At 38.4% G+C, this 24151-nt stretch overlaps 1 protein-coding gene across 3 annotated transcripts in view; it reads left to right on the top strand.

Annotated features, from left to right (window-relative positions):
* The first annotated feature begins 1767 nt into the window (after positions 1-1767).
* Positions 1768-24151, top strand: part of LOC126299079 (endoribonuclease Dcr-1-like) — a 262481-nt gene continuing 240097 nt past the window's right edge. Inside the window, exon 1 of one of the 3 annotated variants that reach the window (XM_049990749.1) lies at positions 1768-1978. The gene's annotated coding sequence lies outside the window, so the exon portion shown is untranslated. Of the gene's footprint in view, positions 1979-2353; positions 2375-24151 lie in introns of those variants that run through there. The other 2 variants (XR_007552718.1, XM_049990750.1) reach the window with 2 other exon arrangements.

Here is a 24151-nt window from a genome sequence, read left to right as displayed (position 1 = left end):
AGTTCGACCACATTTAGGGGGCGGTCTTGCAGCATGTCGTGATATAGGCGCCGAGTTGTGGCCATTCGTGGTGTCGTGAGCGCTACACTGGAATAGCTTTGTTCTAAATAGAAACGTCCTATATAAAAGAGGGGCGCTGGGATGTCCTGTAGCGCCACCGGCGCTCTCGGCGAAGCAGGTCGTAGCGCCATCAGAAGCAAACTCGTGAGGCTTGTAGGAGAACGGCGCAGGAGACATGAATGTGAGCGAACATAGAGACCACTCAGCTACCGGGGGCGGACGCTCCTAATGTTATCCAACAGAAAACATTATGTTTAGGGCGATTATGTCCACGAAAATACTCGGAGTTAACGGTCACAGAAATGTTCCATGAATGACTTTCAAATCATCATATTTGTTAATATGTCAGAAGCTTTGCAAATTGTTTTATCTGCCAGCTAAAACAGGCTGCGAACTTAAAATATTCAGTACCAGTCAACTAGCCGAGAGTCTTCTTGGAGTGCGCGTGTAAGTACGACGTACAGCAGCACATATTATAGTTTTATCAAGTGCTGAGAAAATTTGTGCATCTTAAGAGAACGAGATAACAAATAAAACATTACTTATATTGTAGATATGTAGGTCTCTCAGATGCATACCGGAAACTACCTTCTATTTGAGGCCAGTGGGATATATCAGATGTATTGAGTGTGTCAACTTATTTCATTGCTTTTGCAACTATTATTTTGTAATAATGGTAAAGATTTATACAGATCTCTGACAAACTTGTTAGAATTTGCTACTACCTTGTAAGCGAAGAAACAATTATAGTTTGTCATTCAGGTGGAATAATCGCTCTAGCAATCTAACAAAGACATGTGTTAAACGCGGGGCACTTACGCCGATGTTGTGCTGTAGATCTCGATGTGAAATGTAGTTCCCTGATACATGGTGATAGCAAAAAGAGAATAATTGTGAATTTATAGTGGGGTAATTGTTTATTAGATCTGGTGGTGGTGGTTAGTGTTCAACGTCCCGTAGACAACGAGGTCATTAGAGACGGAGCGCAAGCTCGGGTTAGGGAAGGAAATCGGCCGTGCCCTTTCAAAGGAACCATCCCGGCATTTGCCTGAAACGATTTAGGGAAATCACGGAAAACCTAAATCTCGATGTCTGGAGACGGGATTGCACCGTCGTCCTCCCGAATGCGAGTCCAGTGTGCTAACCACTGCGCCACCTCGCTCGGTTAGATCTCTCCGTCCCGTCGTATGGGACGAAATCATAAAATGCTGTTGACGGCTCGACTGGGACAGTCTTGTTCATTATTTTGCGACGGGAATGGGATATGTGAAGACACAAGCTGTAATTTTCTTCTTTTTCTTTTCTCTATCAATAAAAATAAACAATCAAACAAAGCTTTCTTTTCATCGACTGACTATCCACTAGTGCTCACTATACGTTTAATGACATCTTTGGGTTTAATCTTTCCTCTTCGCCCTTTAGATAACTGTTAAAGCCATGCACTGCTTATTATAAAATTTGATGGCTTTGATTCTCTATCGTCGCTGTTTGCTTCGGATTGTCATGGTTTCAGGTTTAAATGCTACTGCGCATTTGTAAACACTGAAAGTAGAAGTTTAATAACAAGGACAGAGTAACAAAAATAGAAGAAATACGAATCGTTGCATACATGGAACGATAATGATTAAAACACACCGTTTAAAGAAACCTGGAAGAAATATCTTGCGGAAACCTTGCGACTCATTCGAAAGCGGCGCCCTTGTATAAGTTTCTATCTTTCCCGCTAGAAGCGCTAGTCAAACTAATGGCGCGTACAAATTTTAAGTGTTTACGTCTGCTGTTTCTAGTCGTATCGGTTGTGGTTGTTGTGCAATTAGTTTATAAGTGAACTATGATCTTATTAACGTTGTGATTTACGCACTCGGCTGTAGCGGCTTCTGTTCAAATGTAAATGCACCCCAATTCTTAATTTATAAAGGTAAGTTTTCACTCAAACAAAGGTGTTGGTTACGGGAAACGGCGTTCTCTCAACGCTGAAATTTAGATTTCTGTATGAAAAAGTACACAAGTAGTATTGCATATGTAACTGAGATGTACATTCTGTTTGAAGCTATTCTTATCCATCCTGTAAGCTGCGCTTACTTCGTGTACATAACGTGTGAATGTTGACTCATACAACTCTTGCCAGTGTATGTAGTTACGCAAACCGTTGGCTGTGGCAAAATACAAAAATAATATCTACGGCGCGTGTAAGACGGTCACCACGAATGTTTTTTGCAGATATGGAACGTTATTATAAGTAAGAGTAAGGACACTGTCATGAACAATAGCAGCAGCAGCAACAACAACAGTTGACACACCATTGAGTTGGGCCGTATGTCATAACAAACATACCTTATAATTTGTAAAAGAAATTAACTTTGTGATTTTTTTAGTGTCCTCTACCGCAACGTTAACACTAGACAAAAACTGAGATGTTCCAAAAGTTGTAGAGGTCGACATCCATTCAGACAGTAAATGTGAATGATTCGATGTTAATAGAATATGAATACTTTAATTCAAATGACTGAATTAAAAGTTGAATATTGCCATAATTGCCGTACAATACTATTTGTAAGATATAGTTACAGAAATAAATTGATTGACAGGTTTTGTGGAAATGCAGTGTAAGAAGTATCTCATGTTAAGTGTAATCATCTAATATGGTCAAATTTTAATTTCCTAAAGCCCCATCCACTTTATAGGGACTTGTTTAAGAAGTTGCCTGTCACTTAATTTAATGTTTAAAGAAATGCTGCTCACTCTTCAGTCCATCATAAACTAGATTATTATTTACTTATTTTAAGTTAAGTATGTGTGCTTATCATTTTGTATTCTGGGTCTGAGATGTTTTTTTTAGATCACAAGTGTGCTGACATTATTGGTTAAATACATTTACAAGTCATAAATTCAGTTAAATATGATAACATCTACCAAAATTCTGTGAATTGAAACAAGTCCCCACTGTTTATCTTTGTATTCATTATACTTTCTTCCTCATTTAAAGTTATAGCTGGGCGCTTTTTAGCCATATTGAATTATTCAAAAGTAATTGTCATGGTCTTTACTTAACCTTTGTTGGGCAGAGGTTGAAATTTCTGTCTTCTATTTTAACTGGAACTAAAGTTGTAGATTAATTATTTAAAATGTAGAAGTATGTATTATGCCTATCCCATGAATGTAGCATTAAACAGCAACTTCTTTCATTCTAGGTTATTTTTATGTATCTTCCTACACAAAAATGTAATTCAAGAGATGGTTTGTATGTGCTGTAGTGTCCTCCTTAAAATACTATGCCTTCTGACCTTGAGATTACTTCTTGTAGTCAGTTACTAATTCACTTCATCATCATCATCAGGCAGTTGACTTGACCTGTTGGCTAAATACCTTCTCTTGACTTCTCCATGCTTTACAGACCTCAGCTACATACTTATCATGCTTTTGCAAGTTTTCTTTGTGTTATCTCAGTTTCCATGAGGTCAGCTCCTCAGTCTTCTCTCATCTCATAGTTTCTTTTACAACTTCTCTCTTACCTCATTTTGATCTTCTTGCTGTTATCAGTCAGGTGAGCCCTAACTTGTTCACTTTTTACACCAAGTATTTTCTCTTAGGCCTAGTGTAATTTCTCAGTCATATGAAAAAGTTAAGCTGAACTTTAATTTCTCTTGAATACAGTTATATAAGGATAAATAATGTAGGAGTAAAGGTTCATAACAGTTTAAAAGTTTGTTGAATGCATCTGTAAGAACCTCTTTATTTCTTGATTACTATTGATGAACTTCCCTGCTTTATCTCTCAGCATTAATCTTGAGAGTTCATATTTTTGTAGATATCTGCTAAAAGTTTTGTAAAGAATGCTCAAATGTGAAATCCAGTGGTGGGATTTATCTATGCATATGTGGTGCAGCTAACATCCACTCTTTCTGAAATCAGAACGTTTCCAGGTTTTTAATTTGTGGGGTTTCCTTTTATAGCATGTTGGTTTTGAGAATATATTGTGAATTCTGTCAATCTTTGACAATTTTGGTTGCCCCACTTATGCACTAGTTATCATCTCTAGATAGTATATGTATCCGGAATGAATTTTCATTCTAGGTTTGAATCCCAGTCCATCATACAGTTTTAATCTGCCCTGAAGTTTCAAAGCAACACTCACTTTGCTGCAATGTGAAAATTGTTTCTGGAAACAATTATGAGGGCTGTGACTGATCCGATTCAATCCACCATAATCTTCTGAATGTCAGCCAACCAAAGTTGAAAGGCTGCCTTCACCTTCAAAAGATCTTCAGTGGTTGGCTTTGTAAGGTGTCGCTCTTGGATGAGGATAAATGCTCAAATTATAATTCATAATGTTATGCAGAAAGCTGATTGTTGGTTGTTATGAAATTGTGTAGAAGACTAGAAGCTGATCAGCACCCTCAAGCCTTGAACCCTAATATCACTTGGTTTAAAAAAAATTTTTTTAAAAAAGTGGGAGTTGGCCAAGGAAGGGTGGTAGGATAGGGTATTGGAACCTGATACAAGGGAAGCAGTGTCACACTCAGCGTGGGATCCCATGGTTACCACTCACGTACTCCAAACTCATTGGCCGTGTGAGCAAGAAAGTGAATTGTCAACCGCTATCTGGTCTATATTTTAGATTAAAGATGCTCTTTTCATGCATTGGGTGTGATTTCAGGTGATATCACATCTCGTTTGCTAATGTGCCTGCAGTAGGCTTTCCTATGTGGGCTCTCCAACAAGTATATCTTTTTATCATCTGGAAGTTTGTGATGTTACTTGACAGCAGAGTATGCTTTCTAAGCTGTACAAATGAGGCACTCTGATATTGATTGGGCCCTTTCTCTTCAAAGATCATCACATTTATAGTTGAGAATATTCTGTCCAGCTGGTATGAAGATGGTAGTAATGTCCTTGTAAGTTCTATTTTCTAAAGTATAAATATCTTTGCTACAGCAATAAATGATATAAAGTCCACTACTTCTTTGTGGATGACAATTTATTTTTCTACTTCTGTTGCAGTCTTCTCACAGCAAGCCATTAGTGGCAACTAGTAATGAAAGGGGGGGGGGGTATGAGAAAATATAGTTTTGTATGCTGATTTTAAATATTCTCTTCATATATTATACCTAACTGCATTACCGGTATGTAAGTGTTAAAAATCTGTGTAGGTTCTGAGCCTATCATTTTAAGAAACCTCATATCACACAACATCCTCAGGTTCCTAAACAAATAAGTGTTAGGAGGAGACAGAGAATGGCGTGTTCTTTATGTCTGTCATGTTAAGCTGCAATTCTGTGTCTTATGATTTATTGCCCCATGCTGGCATATCTGAAGCTTCTGTTTATTGTGCATAATGAGGGAATTGGATTGGATACAGGGTATATGGAAACAAATTTCTAGTTCTAAATATGAATTGAAATAATGTTACTGCACTGAGATGTAGCAGATCGTCAATCTAATTGCTGTTTAACAGACATGATTATCTTTTAGGATGTTTTAGGTTAACAACGTACCCCTTACTGTGTTTATATAAACACTGTTTCTTGTAACATAAAAGAGAATGAAAAAATGTAGCTAGAATTTTCTGAGGTCCAAAGTTGGATTGTCAACATCGCATAACAAGGTGGTCCAAATGGTGAATAGGAAGTGTACATCTGGACTAACTGGAGGCAAGAGAAATGACTCCATTGTGATAACCATTGATAAACATGCCTGCACTGTATTTGGGTAATATGGCATTCATCCTGTCTCCCCAAACTGGATATGTCTGACACATATGGGTTGAAATGGCCCAATTTGTGATAGCTTATGTGGGTAGGAGCCTGGTAGAGTGCTCCAAGCAGTTACAACTCCATTTTATGGTTATCCTCTGCACAGAGTAGATGGTGGAGGGTATGTCGACCTCCATTCCAGGACTGGCATGCTGCTGAATTCAGTCGCCAGGAAGTTGTAGCTGTGGCCAATAATCTTTGGTAAAACATGCATGACAGTAATGGTCATGTCAACTGAGAGCTGCTATAGCCTAGCTGATTTTAGACAGTGCCTGTGCATTCCTGTGTCTGTGGCCTGCAGCCAACCGTGTCACTAGCTGTAAGTGTCCAGTTTGGGCAAAATGATTCCAAAATGAGTTCTGCATTGCTGCTTGTGATAATGGCTGCAGTATGTGCTGGAAGGTGCGGGGCTTTCATCCATGCACCAGCTTTGCTAGTATCTTTCTGCCGATTGGAATAGACCTGTAGGTGCAAAGGGAGATGGTTAAAGCCTCTTCTGTGGATCTTTGATTTATTTCTTTCATGTATGTCCCTTAAATGTATGTGTTAGCTTTGTACAATTGAGTGATATGGGAATGTTAGAAAATGGATAATACTATTTTGGGCATTGATAATTTCTGAAGTTTGAGCTGTAAATTGAAAACAATTATCAGAAACCAGGCTTTCGACAGAGTTATTACTGCAGATTTAGTGATGTTGCTGTTCATTAGCATCCCAAAAGGAAATCTAAGAAACACATTAAAGTCTGTTAGCCACATGAATTGAGCAAGTGGCCCTGTCAAGGTTCAGTTGAAATGGGCCATGGGTACAACACATGCACTGATAAGCCAAAACAATTTGACCACTGTCCACTGTGATATTGGATGCCGTCTGGTGGCATTGCGGGCACATGAAGCGATAGCAAAAGTATGTAAGTGGAGCAGACATGGACAGGGAATCACCCTAGCGAAGATATGGGTTGCTAGTGGGGAAATCCGTTGAGATAAATGACTTTGACAAAGGACAGATTATTATTATTATTATTATTATTATTATTATTATTATTATTATTAAGAGCCTATGAATGAGTATCTTGAAACTGGTGACGCTGGTCGAATGGTCACATGCTACTATTGTGAGCATCTATGGAAAGAGGTAGAAGGACAGTGAAACTACCACTAGGTGCCGAATGGTTGGATATCCACAACTCTTCACAGAACTTAAGGTTAGGAGACTTGTTTGATCTGTAAAGTAAGATAGAGGGTGATCTGTGGCATCTCTGATGAAAGGGCACAATGTTGGTGCACATACAAGTCTTTCGCAGCATACTGTGTCATACATTGTTGAACATGGAGCTCTGTAGCATACCACCCAAACGTTTTCACATGTTGACCCAACAACGTCATCAGTTAAGATCGCAGTGCGCATGGGACAGTCAGGATTCAGTTGTGGATCATTGGAAACAAGTCAGCTCTATGGGTGAATCACATTTTTGCTACACTAGGCTGATGGTCGTCTCCACAAAGGCTGTCATCAAGGTGAACAGTGGCTTCAAATGTGCAGCTCGCCGCGGGTGCAGGTTTGTGCGAGTAGTATTATGCTATGGGAGCCATGCTCCTGCACTTGCATGGGACCTTTGGTAGTAATTGAAGACACTGATAGCTGCAAACCACATGTATCTCTTCATGCTTGATGTCTTCCCTGATGGTGATGTCATCTTTTGGCAATATAATTGTCCATGTCTTGGAGCCAGAATGGTGCTACAGTGGTTTTAGGAGCATTATAGTGAGCTCATGTTGATGTCATGGTGACCGAATTCGCTTGATGTAAATCTTACTGAACCCATCTGGGTCTCCACCATATGTCATCACTGCATATGCAAAGCAGCAGCCCATTATTTACATGAATTACATGACCAGTGCATAGACATTTAATGCCCTGCACCTCCTCAAACCTACCAATAAGCTGTTGGATCCCTGGTATGCAGAATCAGTGATGTATTTCATTCGAAAGAAGGACCAACAAGCTATTAAGCAGATGGTCATAATATTTTGGCTCATTTCCTTGCCGAGTCTTGGCAGGAGCAGGTCGCCTTTCAATGCGATGTCACACTGTTGTGGCTGACTAGTAAGACAAGTAGATAAACTCCCCCCAATGATTCATGTGAGAACATGACAGGAGTGGAATCACCATTTGCTGCTCTTTGCCCTTTGTGCACAGTAATAAAATGACTTGTGAGACAGTGGTCCTGGGAGCAGTAATGGCATAAGGTGGGTCAGTGAACTGTTCAAGCTAACCATGCTGGAAACGCTGATTCACACCTATAAGAGTGCGTAATGAAACGTACTGCATTATACTGAAAGCTTGTACTGACTTGGCTCTCTCCTTCTGGTGAGTCAGTAGTTGGATCTGGTCCTATTTGGAGCCTAGGAAGTGCATTGGTGTGTTGAATTTTCAGCTGTTGCACTACTTTATAGTGATGGATGCTCCGGCACATGCTTGATCACTTGTGCTGCAGAAAATAATTTGCAAACATGAAATAATTCAGCATAATAATTTGCTGTCACTTGCACCAGAATTAGTTAATATGGGATAAAATGAGAAAGTATTCACTGCTATGCCACTTTATCCATAATACGGGAATTCAAGCATACCCCCTGAACCTGTTGCAAACAAACTCCAGTCATTAAGCATTTCTTCCTGATAATATATCCTTGGGCCCAAAAAGCACTATAAGGAGTGTGTGGTTGGTGACCAAACTGAACTTTGCAGCAAACCAATAAATATAGAAATTTTTAAACATGTAAATTGTCATCATGATCTACATACTTGTAAATATGATAGTAGTTTTCTTGCTCAGTGATGACCATCCTCTTGATGTAGGATATAGGATGCTGATTGCTTGGTTACCATCTTGTCTTTCCGTTAAGTCAGTGCCAGGATCCGTAGTATATATGAGTGCAATTAACATCATTTCAGGTGTATATGATGCTAAACATGGTGCCAGTTTGAGGGTTGACTTGAGGTCCAGAAAACCTTAATTACAAGCTTGCAACCAGACAGCCTTTGTTTTTAGCTGTTTTATGGGGTGTGTTGTGTCAGATGTGTTACGGATAAAGTTACATAATGAGGAATCTTTTTTTTGTTTACTGTTAACTCATGCTGGTGCAAGTGATAGCAAATTATTATCTTAAACTGTTTTGTGTTAATTTTTTTTCCTGTGAAAATGGTCAACTAAATTAATTACCTTGCCCTAAAAGTGTATGTGTATAATGTTAGGCAACAGTAGGTATTCCATTATATCATCATTTTATTTGTTTTGGAGTAACATATCTTGATGTTACACCTGTAGTCAAAAATACTGTCAGTATTTTTATTTCATGCAGCACTTTGCAGCATTGGAAGAGTAAAATGTAGTTCTGGTCATGGAGCAATTTTTTTTCCTGAGTCAGAATCTATGTGACATGTCAATGGAGCCTTGTAGTTGTGCCAGTTGAATAGGGGAGAAGGGAATTTCAAACAGCTAGCCGTCATTGACTCAATGCATCATCAGTTCCTCAAATCCCACAAATCTAATTAACTTTAGATCCTTTTTGAAATGCTAAAGTATTTGTTTAATCTGTTACCACTTTGACAAATAATCACTGTGGCCTCATAAAATAGTGAACAGTGTGTTGTTATAACTCTTTAATAAGATGCAGGTATCAAATTTGTTGTTCTCAGCTGTTTTTAACATATGTCTATGAGGATACTTTCATGTCTGTCTGTCTGTGTGTTGCAAATTTTGCATAAGATATGAAACATAACTTCCTGGTGAGGTAGAGACTTGAAATTTCAAACATAGCTCAGAACTGGATGACAATGCAATATTAACTCACTTTCATGTTGGTGTGTTTGGTAGGGATGGGGGTGAAAAAGTTTGACAACATCTGGCATCTCGACTGTCCTGCAGAACCAGCATGTTATGCGGGTAGTATTGGCAGGAGTTCCAGGCAGTATGTGAGCGGATGGGCATCGGTGTGCAGTGAGAGAGGGAAGAAGAGATGGACAGAGATATGGGGAGGAAGAGATGGGTGCAATATATGTGACAACCTGCGTGTGTGTGTGTGCGTGCGTGCATGCGTGCGTGCGTGTGTGGGTGTGCGCGCACGCACGCGCTCGCCAGTATAAATAATTGTGTGTCTATATTGGTATAAATAATTATTTAAGTAAAGAAATATATTTCATCAACATGTTTAAAATCCATCAAGAAATTTCACACGTATGAGACTGAAAAGCAGAAAATAATCGTTTAAAAACAAATTTTTAATATAACAAGTTTTTAAATAGGGCTAAAAAGCATAAAATAATTTCTGATAACCCCATCCAGATAATCCTGAAAATTTGTGCATGTAAAGTTTTAGTAGCTGCGACAGTAGTTGATGTAATGAGAAAGTAGGACACATACAATACGCAATTAATGCATGAATAGTTAACTTCCTAACTAATATCTATTGTACGTGCCCCGTGTTTTTCATTATAAATCTAGTAAGTATTGCCATAGCTTTTAAAAATTCACAAACACAAAGTTTCAGGAGCTAGGAGAAATCTCCTCCCTCCTCCTCCTCCTCCTCCTCCTCCTCCTCTTCTTCTTCTTCTTCTTTTTCTTCTTCTTCTGTATACAAATTCAAATACCCTGCTCACTTCTTTCTCTATATTCGGGCTGATCTTATGAACCATTGTAGAGGTTTCGATACAGTTGTTGCTAATGGGTAAACTGATTTGCGAGGAAGGTTCATGTATCTTTAATTTGTAAATATTTCCAGCAAATTGGCTGAACAGTGATGAATTTGCCAATCACCATCGTGCAGACAATGCCATTACCAACTAGCAGTGAATGGTGGAACTCCTTGGATCTACAGCACTGTGCTGTATAATGCAACTGTGACCAAACTGTGTGTGCATAAATGCACTATCTTCTTTTGACTTATCAACAACAGGAGGAACACAATGGGTGTGGCGCGGTCAGTGTAGACACGATGTATCATATGCAGACATTATTTGTATGGACATTTTGAAATTAATCTGCATTTCGCTTGTGGCACAGTGTAATCTAAAGTGCACCGGCCAAAAAGTAGCAGCACTGTTCATAAATGTTGGTGGATTCGTGAGCTGCTTAAAGAATGAAACATACATGGGCATGATCTTCTTGAAACATTAAAAATGGGACTATGGAATGGCTTTCAGAAACTCCTAGCAGATGACTACAGAAAATTTCGAAATACATCTCTAGATGGTTTGGGGATGCATTTAAAAAGATGACGATAATTTCAGACTGTCAGTTTCTGCTTCCCTCACATTTGCAATCACAGTTCACACACATAATTGACTGCACATTCTTTGAACACAGGGCAGTGAGTTACTTAACTTTAAAGTTTTGTGCACAATCGTTTGAGAGAAATTACATAGCAAAATATCATGTGAATCCAAAATCAGTGGTTTTTGCTTTTTGCGTAAGACCTAAAACATTTCTCAAAAACCTACTTCACCAAGGGAAGCACATTTGATTTGTTAACATTACATATATTTTTTTCTGCAGTGAAGTTGGTGACCCAACTTTCTGCTTCCGTTGAATGAAACCTGGATACAGTCACAATTATTTGCATGTCAGTGTGGAAAGGCCAATTGCAAAGAACTGAAACAATGAATCAGCACAACAAATCAATGTGTACTAAGATTTTCAAGAGGGATGCCATCATGGGCTACACATTTAGAACAAACATGTTTTGTCCGGTTGTATTTTCTTTTATTTATGACCAACAGAAATAATGCACTCAGCCAGCTTCTGATACACGATATGCTACAAATTCAGTACATATGCAATCACACACACATATTCTCACAATTCACATAGAATATTTACATTGGTTTTTAGTATATATACTGCTGAAGCAAGTACTATTTACATTAGTTGTAAACATATTAATCACATCATTCATCGTCCTATCATTGCCACGAGATGTCACTCCAAACCCCAAATACTTATGGAATGAATAATATTTATGTCTCCTAAGAAGTTTCCTGGCATACACCGTTTTGAGTTATATGAAACTGATGATATTCAGTTACCTAACATTGTTCTCAGAATTTTATGCTTAACTCTATACAGTGCCCTGTAAAGAAATTTATCCCTATACCAGACAAGTTGTCTGGATGCAGATATTTAGGGCTATCTATGCAAAGCCAGGGGGTTTTCTAGTTAGTTTATAATTTTTAGTCAGATTTAAAAATGTGTTACATTAAAAATTTATTTTTATTTCAATAATTATTTGCTTCTAGTATAGTATAGTGGGATGTCTTCTGCTTTTGTTTATGCATTCTCCATAAGTTAGTACATTGTCAGCTAATACTTCATTACCAAGAATCAATGTAGAGTGAAAAGTATTTACAAATTTACAAGTAACGTAAATGATATGTACTTCAGCATATGTTCCAGTAAGTCTGATCTATGATGACACTGATCCTACTGTACTTCTTTCAGATCTTCAAAATCTGCTAACTACCTATGCTCTAGTCAAATGACTGCCCCCTCCATTTTTTGTTTGTTGTTGTTGTTGTTGTTGTTGTTGTTGTTGTTGTTGTTGGACTCCGAGCTGGTTGTCACAACCTACAGCAGTACCAGTGACAACCAAGAGCAGCATTCACCAGTTAACCAAATCGACTGCCCAGCTCTAGTCAAGTACATGAGTTTGTAAACTGATCTTCCACTGTTATTTCCTGAAGACACAGTATAGTAATAGTGATTTTGTGCATTTCATAGTCACAGAGTTACTCAATCATGTCTTCTTTCAAAGGTTTCAGCTCCATCTCCAAAAAATCATTGTATTTATCACATTTTTGGCATGGTGAGAGTTTGACATATTCATACCGATCTGAGCATGACCACACTTTTTGTTCTCTGGTCTGGTGATGCTGCACAATTTATCATCTCTCTCTTATTGACAAATTAATGAGTGTCTTAGCAGAAGAAACTAACAGTTATGCACATCAGCACAGTCCTGGTTCAGAGCAGTAGTGACCAATAACAAGTGAAGAAATACATGTTTTTCTATCACTTGCAATGTTGCAAACTGTAGTGAAGTCTACTGAACAGCAGTTATACTGCTGATCACATAACAAAATAAATTGTTACCCCCTTCTTCAGAGAAAGAAAAGTAAATGAAATAAAACCATGCCCTTCGATAGACCGAGGCAGCTAAAAGTATCTTACAGTTTTAGAAGAAGAAAACATTTGATCCAAATTACTGTCCCAGTTCTAAAGTGAATAAAATGTGGGCCCTACTTTGTAAGCTGCAGAGGAAATATATGGAATATTACTATCCTGAAAGAGTTATTAAAATTTATCTAAATCTCAGTAAATATGTAAAGGCAGTCTTGGCAGGGTACAAATCAATATCCCTAAAATATTGTGATTTGGCATCAGGTATTTTATCTTATGTGAAATCAGAAGTATATATGTAATATACACTGTAATGTGTTCTGGGAAGGTTGCAAAATTTGATGATGATGTAGAACTCTCTATTATTTCACAAGTTAAACCATGGACCTCAGTGGGGGGGGAGGAGGCTTCATGCCTCAGTGATACACATAGCTATACCTTAGATGACCCTGCAGTGGAGAGACCAGACTAACCTATTGCTCCTAAAGAGGGACAACAGCCTCTTCAGTACTTGCAGGGGCAACAGTTTGGAGAGTTGACCAACATGGTTCAAATGGCTCTGAGCACTATGGGACTCAACTTCTGAGGTCATTAGTCCCCTAGAACTTAGAACTAGTTAAACATAACTAACCTAAGGACAACACACACATCCATGCCCGAGACAGGATTCGATCCTGCGACCGTAACGGTCTTGTGATTCCAGACTGCAGCGCCTAGAACCGCACGGCCAGTTCGGCTGGCTAACTGACATGGCCTTGTGCTGGTACTGTGAATGGGGGAAACTACAGATGTTATTTTTCCCAATGCCGTACTACCTACTGTATTGTTGAGTGATGATTTATGTCCTCTTAGGTGAAATATTTCGGAGGTAAAATAGTCCCCAGTTTGAATTTCTGGGTGAGGACTACTTGGGAGGATGATGTCACCAGGAAAAACATAACTAGCATTCTACAGGTTGCAGTGTGGAATGTTAGATTACTGAATTGGGTACACAGTTTGAGGATTTAAAAAGGAAAATGGATAGGTTGATGTTATAGTGATGTGTGATGACAGGAAGAGCAGGACTACTTTAGTCAGTTGAGTACAGGATAAACAACACAAAATGAAGTAGGGAATGCGGGAGTAGGTCTAATAATGAATAAGAAATCATGAATGTGGGTAAGCTTCATTAGCATAGCCAAGATAGACACAAAGCCAACATCCACCACAGTAGTACAAGTTGAAATGCCTACTAGTTCTGCAGGTGATGAAAATATTGAAAGAATGGGTGATGATATGATGAGCTAAAAGGGATTAAAGGAAAAATGGTTGGAGAACATGAACTGTGGGAAAGGAATAAAAGAGGAATCTGCTGTGTAAAATTTTGAACAGAGCATAATTTATTCATCACCAGCATCTGGTTTAAGAATCATGTAAAATTGTTATATATGTAGAGGAGACCTGGAGACACTGGGAGGATTCAGACTGATTATATACTGTTAATACAGAGATTTTGAAACCAGATTTTAAGCGATAAGACACTCTTAGAGGAATGTGTGGACTCCAACCATAATTTGTTTTTCGAAAACTGCAGGTTATTGTTTTTATTTCATTTACTTTTCTTTTTGTGAAGAAGGGGTTAGAATTTATTTTGTTATGTGACAGCAGTGTAAGTGCTGTTTTGTAGAATTCAGCACAGTTTGCAACATTTCAAGTGACAGAAAAACATAAATTTCTTCACTTGTTATTGGTCACTACTGCTCTGAAGCAGAACTGTACTGATGTGCATAACTGTTAGTTTCTTCTGCTAAGACTCTCACGAAATAGTCAGTGAGTAAGAGATGATGAATTGCATAGCATCACCAGACCAAAGAACAAAAAGTGAGGTCATTCTCAGATTGGTATGACTGTTATGCTCACACCATTGCCAAAAATGAAATTAAGGAGATGGGACCTGGATAAATTGAAAGAACCAGAGGTTATTGAGAGTTTCATGGTTAGCATTAAGTATGATTGACTGAAAAGGAGAAAGGAATACAACAGATGATGAATGGGCAGCTGTGACAGATGATATAATGAAGGTAGCAAAGGATCAGATAGGTAAAAAGTTATGGCCTAGTAAATATCCTTAGATACCACATGAGATATTGAGTTTAATTGCCAAAAGAAGAAAATATAAAAATGCATTAAATAAACAGATGAAAGGCAATATAGATGTCTAAACAATGAAACTAACAAAGTGCAAAATGGTTAAGCTGGAATGAATGATACATGTAAAATTATAGAAAATTAAAGAGACTTTCAGAGAAAAGAGAAGCAGCTGCATATCAAGAGCTTGGATGGCAAGCCATTATTAAGCAAAGAATGTAAGTCAGAAAGATGAAAGGAATAAGTATGAGGGCTGTGCAATTGAACTGAACTTGAAGGCAGTATTATGTAAAGGGAAACTATGCTATTATGAATAGAATCTGACAGACCTCTGAGAGAACCAAGTCAAAACAAGGCCTCTGGAATAGACAACATTCCCTCGAAATTATTTATATACTTGGGAGGACATACCATGACAAAATTGTTTCACTCAGTGTGCAAGAAAAGTGAGACAAGTGAAATACCTTCATACTTCAAGAAGACTGTAGTAATTCCAGTGTAAGAGCATGTGCGGCAATACTAACCTTATGAATTATCTTAGAAAACTGGACAAAGAAAGGCAAATCTATGTTTATATCATTTTTATGAAATATAGGGAATGAAAAGCTATCTGCAACTTATACAGGAATCAGACTAAAGTAATAAGAGCTAAAGAACATGAGAGGAAAGGAAATGGATGTAGATTGCAGTAGTTATTTTAAGGTGAAGAGGTTTGCACAGTATTAGGTAGTTTGGAGAGCTGCATCAAATCAGACTTCGGACTGAAAACCATGACAACCATGGTACTGACAAAGAGTTGCTTGAAGTCAGTATTGCACAAAATGTCAGTGGAACCATTATACACATTGCGGAAGAACTGATTCTCCACACCCCCCCCCCCCTCCCCAAATCTCCCCTCCCTGCACCTTACACCAGCAAAACCTACCTTGGTAGTGTGACAGCAGCTGATATCGAAAAATGTCAGTAGGTTGTTCTGTGGCATAAGCATCAGCCCTCCATGGCCTACCTGATTATATTTAAAATCTAGCAAATTGATCTACATTGATAAGAGGAAGATGAAAGGAGTGGTAGGAACAGTATTGTTTTTCAGTAAGTCAGTTTGACAAATGAAGGGATGGTTCCCTTGAGAAAGGTACTGCCAATTTCCTTCCCCAGTCTGAAGTTTTCTTTTGTCTGTACTGAGCTCATTGGCTATGCCATGTTCAGCCTTAATATTCCTTCCAGCATATACCACTCTTCATCCCTGTCACTGAAATGCACAGTGAAGTCTGTCATCCTGTTTGGATTACTTGGAGTTGTGAAATGTCTCATACAGCGAATGGGAGTTTCACATCTTACTAATAGTGTGTCAAGACATATCTTTAGTTGCTGATAGAGTTCGTAACTAAATGCTCAAATGCGATAGCAGTGCAAATGAAATATACATTCCTGTAGTAAAACATGGAAAGGATGTATGTTTTCTGGACAAGTATAAACCATTATGCCTAATAAGCAGCATGTGCACATTGTTTGAAAAGACAGTGATCTGGCATCAACCTCATCACTGAATGTAGACTGATACTTCCTACACTACAATAATTCATCAATTATGGGTATTGCTGAAAGCCATCTCCCAGGAGTCATTTGGAAGGCTCACAATTGGGCACTGATGCATGAGGAATCTATATCCTCACCCTGAACTTTACTTAGGTAACAGATCGTTTGAAATGTTTGAACATAACTGGATCTTGGATCTTTTATTCAGAAAGTACTTGATACAGCTGAACTCTTATATCAACTGAAAACCAATTGTATTCTAAAACTTAATGATCTCCAGTTTCTTAATTGCACCACATGGGGAGTTACTTGCACAGTTATACTACATTTTTATTAGCATACAAATTTGTGGTGCTGTCTGTGTGGACCCTTGCCTGTTCCTGTTCACTGTAGTAGTGTGCCTGCTCCTTTTTACCACAGTAGTGTGAAGCTGGTGAGCGGGGCATTTTGCAGAAGCCCTGTCAACAGTTTTACTACTTCTAAACTACACAGTAATGATCCATCAGATAGCTTACTGATTATACCTGCCAGTTCTTTGTAAATAGCAAATTAGGCTTTTTATAAGTGCCTCTAGAGCTGGTAGGTCAGCTGGGGAGCAACTGTAAGTTTTAAGAAATGACATACATCTTATTCTGCTAGGGTACACATGCAGAACAACCCTTCATGTACCTCACTGGCTTCTACATCTACATCTACATGCATGGAGGGTACCTTGAGTACCTCTATCGGTTCTCCCTTCTATTCCAGTCTCGTATTGTTCATGGAAAGAAGGATTGTCCGTATGCCTCTGTGTGGGCTCTAATCTCTCTGATTTTATCCTCATGGTCTCTTCGCGAGATATACGTAGGAGGGAGCAATATACTGCTTGACTCGTCGGTGAAGGTAACTTCAACAAAAGCCCGTACCGAGCTACCGAGCATCTCTCCTGCAGAGTCTTCCACTGGAGTTTATCTATCATCTCCGTAACGCTTTCGCGATTACTAAATGACCCTGTAACGAAGTGCGCTGCTCTCCGTTGGATCATCTCTATCTTCCTTGTATTTCTTCCTGAGATATGTCTTTTTACACATTCTGTAGACAAATGGAGAACACTGCACAATCATCCTTCCTATACAGATGGTTAGAAGTGTAGCCTGTGTCAGCCATGTTTTTGTGTCTACTGGTGAGGTGAACAGCAGTCCTACCAAATGCATGCAGTGTATTCATTGTTGAGTTCAAACGTATCACCTGGCCTTTGTGACAGACCAGAACACACAGTGAATTTGCTATTATGCTTGATTACAAGCTTTTGATCAGTGCTATGCATAAAGGTATGCATGTGACAGCATGCGCTGCCTAATGTGTTCCAAAACACCGCACATAAGTATAGAATTTGTCTAGGACTCATACATTGGATTCTATTGGTGACAAAGGTAAGGTCAACTGCTATTACAGCCCTTTGGCTAGGGACCATTTGTATTCACTACAGAAGGATCGTCTTACGGTAACTATTCTATGGTATGGACTCAAAGGTTGTTTATCACACACTTCCTCCAGCTTAGGCAAATTGAAAAAATCAGAGGGTTCTTTTTGTATTACATGTGATCTTTGCTGCATTTAAGGGGTTAATGGAGACACCATTTAGTTCATCACTTACTTCTGGGGCAGTTTCTGAGAAAACCAGAAAATGTGGCTTTTGGGTACCAAAATCAAGTTGCTAATTCCAAAATGGATATGGACAGCAAATGGCGAATATTTTCATGACATATTCCTAAGATTTTGATCTCAAACAGTCTTGAATATTTTCTTGATGCATAATCTGTATCAATTCAGGCAGGGGGCTTACTTCATAGTCTCGGATGTTATTGAATTTATCATATGGTTACCCTTAAACTGCTCTGGACATGTTAACGCACGTCCCTTTGTACTTGTCCCTGTGTGCTCTGCAAGTGTTTACATGCACCACCAGTCCTTCTACCTGGTACTCTGCACGTGTCTATACATAGAAACGTTTCAAGTACCATGTAGGAGGACTGGTGGCACACGGAAACACGTTAAGAGCACACAGGGACAGGTACAAAGGCATGCGCGTTAACATGTCCAGAGCAGTTAAAGGGTTGTAAGAAACACGTTTTTTTTTCCAGCCCTCCAAAAAAATTCCTCCTCCGAAATACAGGCCTCCGTAGATGACACTGCAAACACCATTTTGAAGATGTGAATTTAGAGATAAAAAATTTTAAATGCTGTATCTCTGTAACAGTTCTAGATATTTTGGTAGAGTTTTTTTTTATTTGAAAGACAATTGATTTATAATTACAATGGTATCCTCTGTTTCGACATACATGTCAAAGTTCTTTTACTGTTGCCTTTTGAATTTTTTTCTGTTGATTAGAACCATGTAGTATTACATTCTCTGTAAAGGAGAGCTTCCTCTTTTAAGTTGGACAGGTTTTATTTTTAAAAAATCATTTTATTAACTTTGAAGGGTTACGTATGTCTTCACTGAAGTTGTTACTTACTAATTGCTTTGCTTCAGTGTTTATTTCTATTGTCTTTGTTGCAATTATTTATCACTTTCCTTGTTGCAGTTATTTCTTTTCACTTTCATGGTTGCAGATATTTCTTACACTTTGTTGTAGTTTCTTGTCATTTTCTTTGTCGTGGTTGTTCATTGCAGGTTTCTGTATTGTAGTTGTTCAGTGCTAATTTGTTTACTGAAGAGGCTTCTAGGAAATCTGAGACCATCCTGTGAGTTCTGTGTTTTTGTGAGGAATTTACCAGTTGGCACATTTGCAGTGTGTTTTGTGAAAAGGCCTGTTTGAAATGTATTCTGACTGGGGCCACAGGAGATTGAAGTGAAGTATGCTGACTATTTGCATATCCATAAAAAGGTGATATATAAAACAAAGAAAAAACAGACTTCGTTCAGGTTGGGAATAAGTGTTCTCATTTGAAGATTATATTTCAAAGTGAAGATGTTTCCAGTGATGACATTTTGTGTTCTAAATGTTTTGACAGAATAACAACAATGATAGTATCTGAACAAGATGAAGCCTCCCATGGTGCAGATCGTGCAGATTTGGCATCAATAGAGGAAGAATCAAATACCCTGAATCAATCAACTATAGAGGTAGTTAGTCTTGTTAAGAAACTGTGGTCAGTGAAGTATAGTCTTAAGCTCTGTGCATCAAGAATGTGCAGAGAAATTACTAAAGCTATGAATGAATACACTACAGCAAAACTGACCTCACTCTTCAAAGTAGAAATTTCAGCGTCAGAAGAAAATGAACCAAAGCATGATTGTGCATCCTACAGTGAAACGGTGCAAGTTTTAACTATTATTCCAGAGACATTTTCAAAGAAAACAATTTTGAACCATGTTCCATCAGTATCAGAGCACATGGTAGACAAATCAAAAAATGTGAGGTCTGTAAAAGGAGTCTTTGGAAGACCAGATCCCTGTTATGGTCTTCCTGTAGAAGCAGCTCAAGTTCAAATAGTGCAGTCATTTTATCTGGAAGATAAATGGGACTGTTCTTGCCAGAGTGTTAACAAAAAAGCCACTATAAATGTAACAGCTGAAGGTCAAAAAGTTGTGAAAGTGAAGAAATACATGACTTGCAGTATTAAAGAAACCTTTGCAATTTATAAGAGCAACTATACAAATCCATACATTCGAAGATAAAAATTTTATGCACTACGACCTATGTGGGTATTTCCACACCCATGTAAGAGATGTCTGTTTATGTGTGTACTGCACGAATTTTGAACTTTGTGTGGTAACTTTGAATAACTTTATGAAGCACATGACATATGACACCTTGGTTGGGTCTGTGAAGTCATTAATAGTCTGTGGCGTAAAGCAAGATACTTGTTTGTTTCAAGAATGTGGTGACTGCCCTGGAAAGGGAGGACTGTCTTTACAGACACTTGGCCTGGAAGACGCAGCAGATAACTCTGCAGAACTTACATATGTGACATGGGAGGAAAATAAACTAATTAAGAAAACTGTTGCCTTTGACAGTTTCATTGATGAACGTGGTAAATGATTAGTGAAAGCAGTAACACATCAGCATCTGAAGAATTTGCACCAACAACATGTTGCAGAAGTGAAAAGGTGTTTACAGGTACAGGCTGAAGAACTATGTTTAGCGCTTTGCTATGATTTTGCTGTGAACTGGTCTGTAATTCTCCCACAAGAAGTACAAGGTTATAATTAGAGTAATGACCAGGTTTCAATTTTACAGGAGTGACATATTTTCAAAACAAGACCACAAGTGTTGGAGTTACAAGTGATGACACAGGAAATGATTCAGCACATGCTTTGCTAGCAATGCACAAAATTCTTCAACTACAAACAGGATTAGAGAAGATCATTATTATTTCTGATGATGCTCCTAGTCACTTTAAAAATCGTCACCAACTGTTTGAATTGAGTAAGTCGCTTGCGCCAACTGACTGGATATAAAGTGCTATTGGTCACGGGAAGGGGCCTTGTGATGGTGTAGGAGGCCTGCTGAAGCACCAAGCTACAAAACATAATCTTTCCAGACCAAATACAGCTGTGATTCAGAATGCTAAGGATTTTACAAGAGTCGTGAAATCTTACACATCCACAGCCCTCATTCTTTTCTCCAAAGAGGAAATCAAAGAATTCCATGAGCAGAAAAAATAAGAATGGTCCAAGCAAACTACTCCTGTGAAAGGAATTCAGAAGATACATTTTTGCCCCCAAAGTGATGGGCGAACTCATATTGCATGCACTTCAAGGAGCAAGAAAGAAGAAATTTAGTTTGTTTGGCCAACACCTCAGAAACAGCAGGATAATATTCAGATTCACAACTGGAGAAGGAGGATGTTTGTGCAATGTGTGTATGACACCAGTTATGAGTTAAGCAGAATTGTAGTGAACTTTTGCTACCACATGGACCAGCTGCTGGATATAGGTTTCCAGCTGAAGGTCAGCAACAACGCCATCAGTGCTCACTTACTTTTTACTATGTTTTGAAGATTGTAAGTGTTCCAGTTCCTATTGGTCCTACAGGAAGGCATCAATCTATATCAAAGGAAGATAGTGAAGCAGTGGAACACATTTTCAGTTCATTGACTGGCTAATTTCAGTACAAAACAGAGTGCACAGAAGTTATATAAATTGAAATGTTCAAGTCTTTGGACCTCTCACGTACATTTTGGAACCATTTAAAATGCTTAAAAAATGAGTCTCTTACTCATCTTTATGTTAAATAAGGCTAGGTTTTGATTTTTATGAGCCTTTCATGTGAGAATGTGGTAATAAAGCAGGTTTTATGTATGGTAAAAATATCAATTGTTTGTAAATCCAGTTGAACCTAAAAGTGGAAGCTCTCCTTTTCAGGGAATGTCGAACTATATGGTACTAATCAGCAGAAAAAATCAAAATTTTATGGATGGGCATTCTTGAACAAAGAATTCATAAATTATAAAAAAAAGTTCAGAATGCTATACTAAAAGAACTTTGACAGTAAGACCAAATGGAGGATTTCTTTGCAATCCTTGAAACAGAATATGTAGAACTGTTCCAGAGATACAGCATTTTAAGATTTTTTCCAAAAGTCTTATCTTCAAAATTGGAGGGCTGTATCTCAGAGCAGAAATTTTTTTGGAGAAAACAAAAAAAATACCTGTTCATACTTGGTCCTGCATTTTAACATATGCTAAATTCAATAACATCTAAGGCTATGAAGTTAAGAGTTTTTCCTAGCCTGCCTGAATTGATATGGACTGTGCCTTGATATCTTTATCAGTTTCCAAGATACATAGGTTCAAATTTATCCTACTTGTATGTGTAAAATATGCACATAAAGTCTGACATGAGGTGAAAACGTAGTTCATAAAATGATTTAGCATGGAGAAATGTGTTGCAAAGTGTGTCTGAGATCATCATAAGAGTTTTGGGAACCCCATGTTGTTCTGAAGCACATGCAAAATTTTTGTGCACATAAAATGTGGTCTGAGGTGTAAAATTAGTTTTGCCTTATTTTAGTTTCACACAAGTAAACTATCAAAATTTTGCTGACTCACCACATTCTTTTCATGCGTGTGATGTGTCCTGGTGTAGCAGGGAAAAAAAGGGAACCAGTCAAAAAATGTCCCTATCAGAGCATAAAAAATGTGAATATGTTCCTGTTTAAAAGACTCTGACTGAAATGTGAGGTACCAGCAACTTCATTCCACATTCCTCAGCACCTTTAAAAATGTCCCCAAAAATTTTGGGTATGTGAACATATTCACACTTTTTTATGCTGAGTTAGGAGACAGTGGCATTGAGAAAGAGATGGAAAAGTGATAATATTGGAAGATAGTAGACAATAGTTGTGCTATGGAAAGAGTGAAGGAAACAATGTTTGAGAGAAAGAGAATGACAAAATGACAGTGGAGTATAGCTGACTGTGATGGAACAGTGCTAGGAAAAGGAAGAGGAATAAAGTGAAGGAACAAGTGGAAGTGTGACATTGAGAAGAGACAGCAGCAGTGGGAAGGAATGAATGAGACAGTGACAGTGGCCAGCAGCGGCAGCAGCAGAAGCAGTAGTAGTAGTTGGACAGAATGAAGGAGACTGTTGCTGTGAGACAGGATACAGTGACAAAGAGACAGAAAGAGATAATGACAATGAGTTGGGTTGAATGAGTGAGAATGAGAATGGGCAAATGAGAGTGGATGGTTATGAGCGACCTTTTGTGTGGACTAGGAGGTGTGAATGAATTACAGTTAAGGGAGCTTGTGATAGTGAGAGATGAACTGCACATTTAAAAGAGCCCCAATACACTCACAAGCCAAAACTGGTGGGAAGATTTTTTTTAAAGGTACTGAGGAAGATAGAATATGTAGCTGGTATGTCACTTCTCAGTCATAGCGTTTTAAGGAGGAGCATATTCTTTTTTGTCTTCTGGTAGGAGCATTCTTCTGCTGGTGATGTACTTATATTAAACACTGAAAATCTTAATAACACTGGCACAACCATGATGTTCCTTAGGACACATAGTCACTTAGGCATCCCATTAAGTGAGCTGTCAGATCAAACGACCATCTAAGTACTAAAAGAGATTTAGTAGAAGGGGTGTTCAAAAAGAAATGAGCCAGAGGCATAATCACAGAAACCAGTACCTGAATGTTAGAATTATTGACTCTGGCTGTTGAGACACTTGTCCCACTGTGACACAAGGCGATGAATGGCTGTCTCATAAAATTCCCGGGGCTGCGATGTTAACCAGTTCCACACATACAGCTGGTTGTCGTCATACACTCGAGTGCAGGAAAGGTTATGCTGATGTTCTTCTTTGGTCAAGATTACCCACTTCTGATTCACTTCCTGCAGCATGGGACAACAGTGAATGCCCAGCATTCCTCGCAAAACTTGACCACCCTTTGCCAAGCGATCAAATCAAAAAGACCAGGCAATCTCACCTGTGGGGTCATTCTGCTCAATTCAAAGCCTCATATGGCCAACACAGTCGCAGCACTCCTGCGGAAATTCAATTGG

Source organism: Schistocerca gregaria, chromosome X (genome assembly GCF_023897955.1).
Source record: "Schistocerca gregaria isolate iqSchGreg1 chromosome X, iqSchGreg1.2, whole genome shotgun sequence".
Classification (NCBI taxonomy): Eukaryota; Metazoa; Arthropoda; class Insecta; order Orthoptera; family Acrididae; genus Schistocerca; species Schistocerca gregaria.
This window is presented reverse-complemented; position numbering and strand designations above follow the sequence as displayed.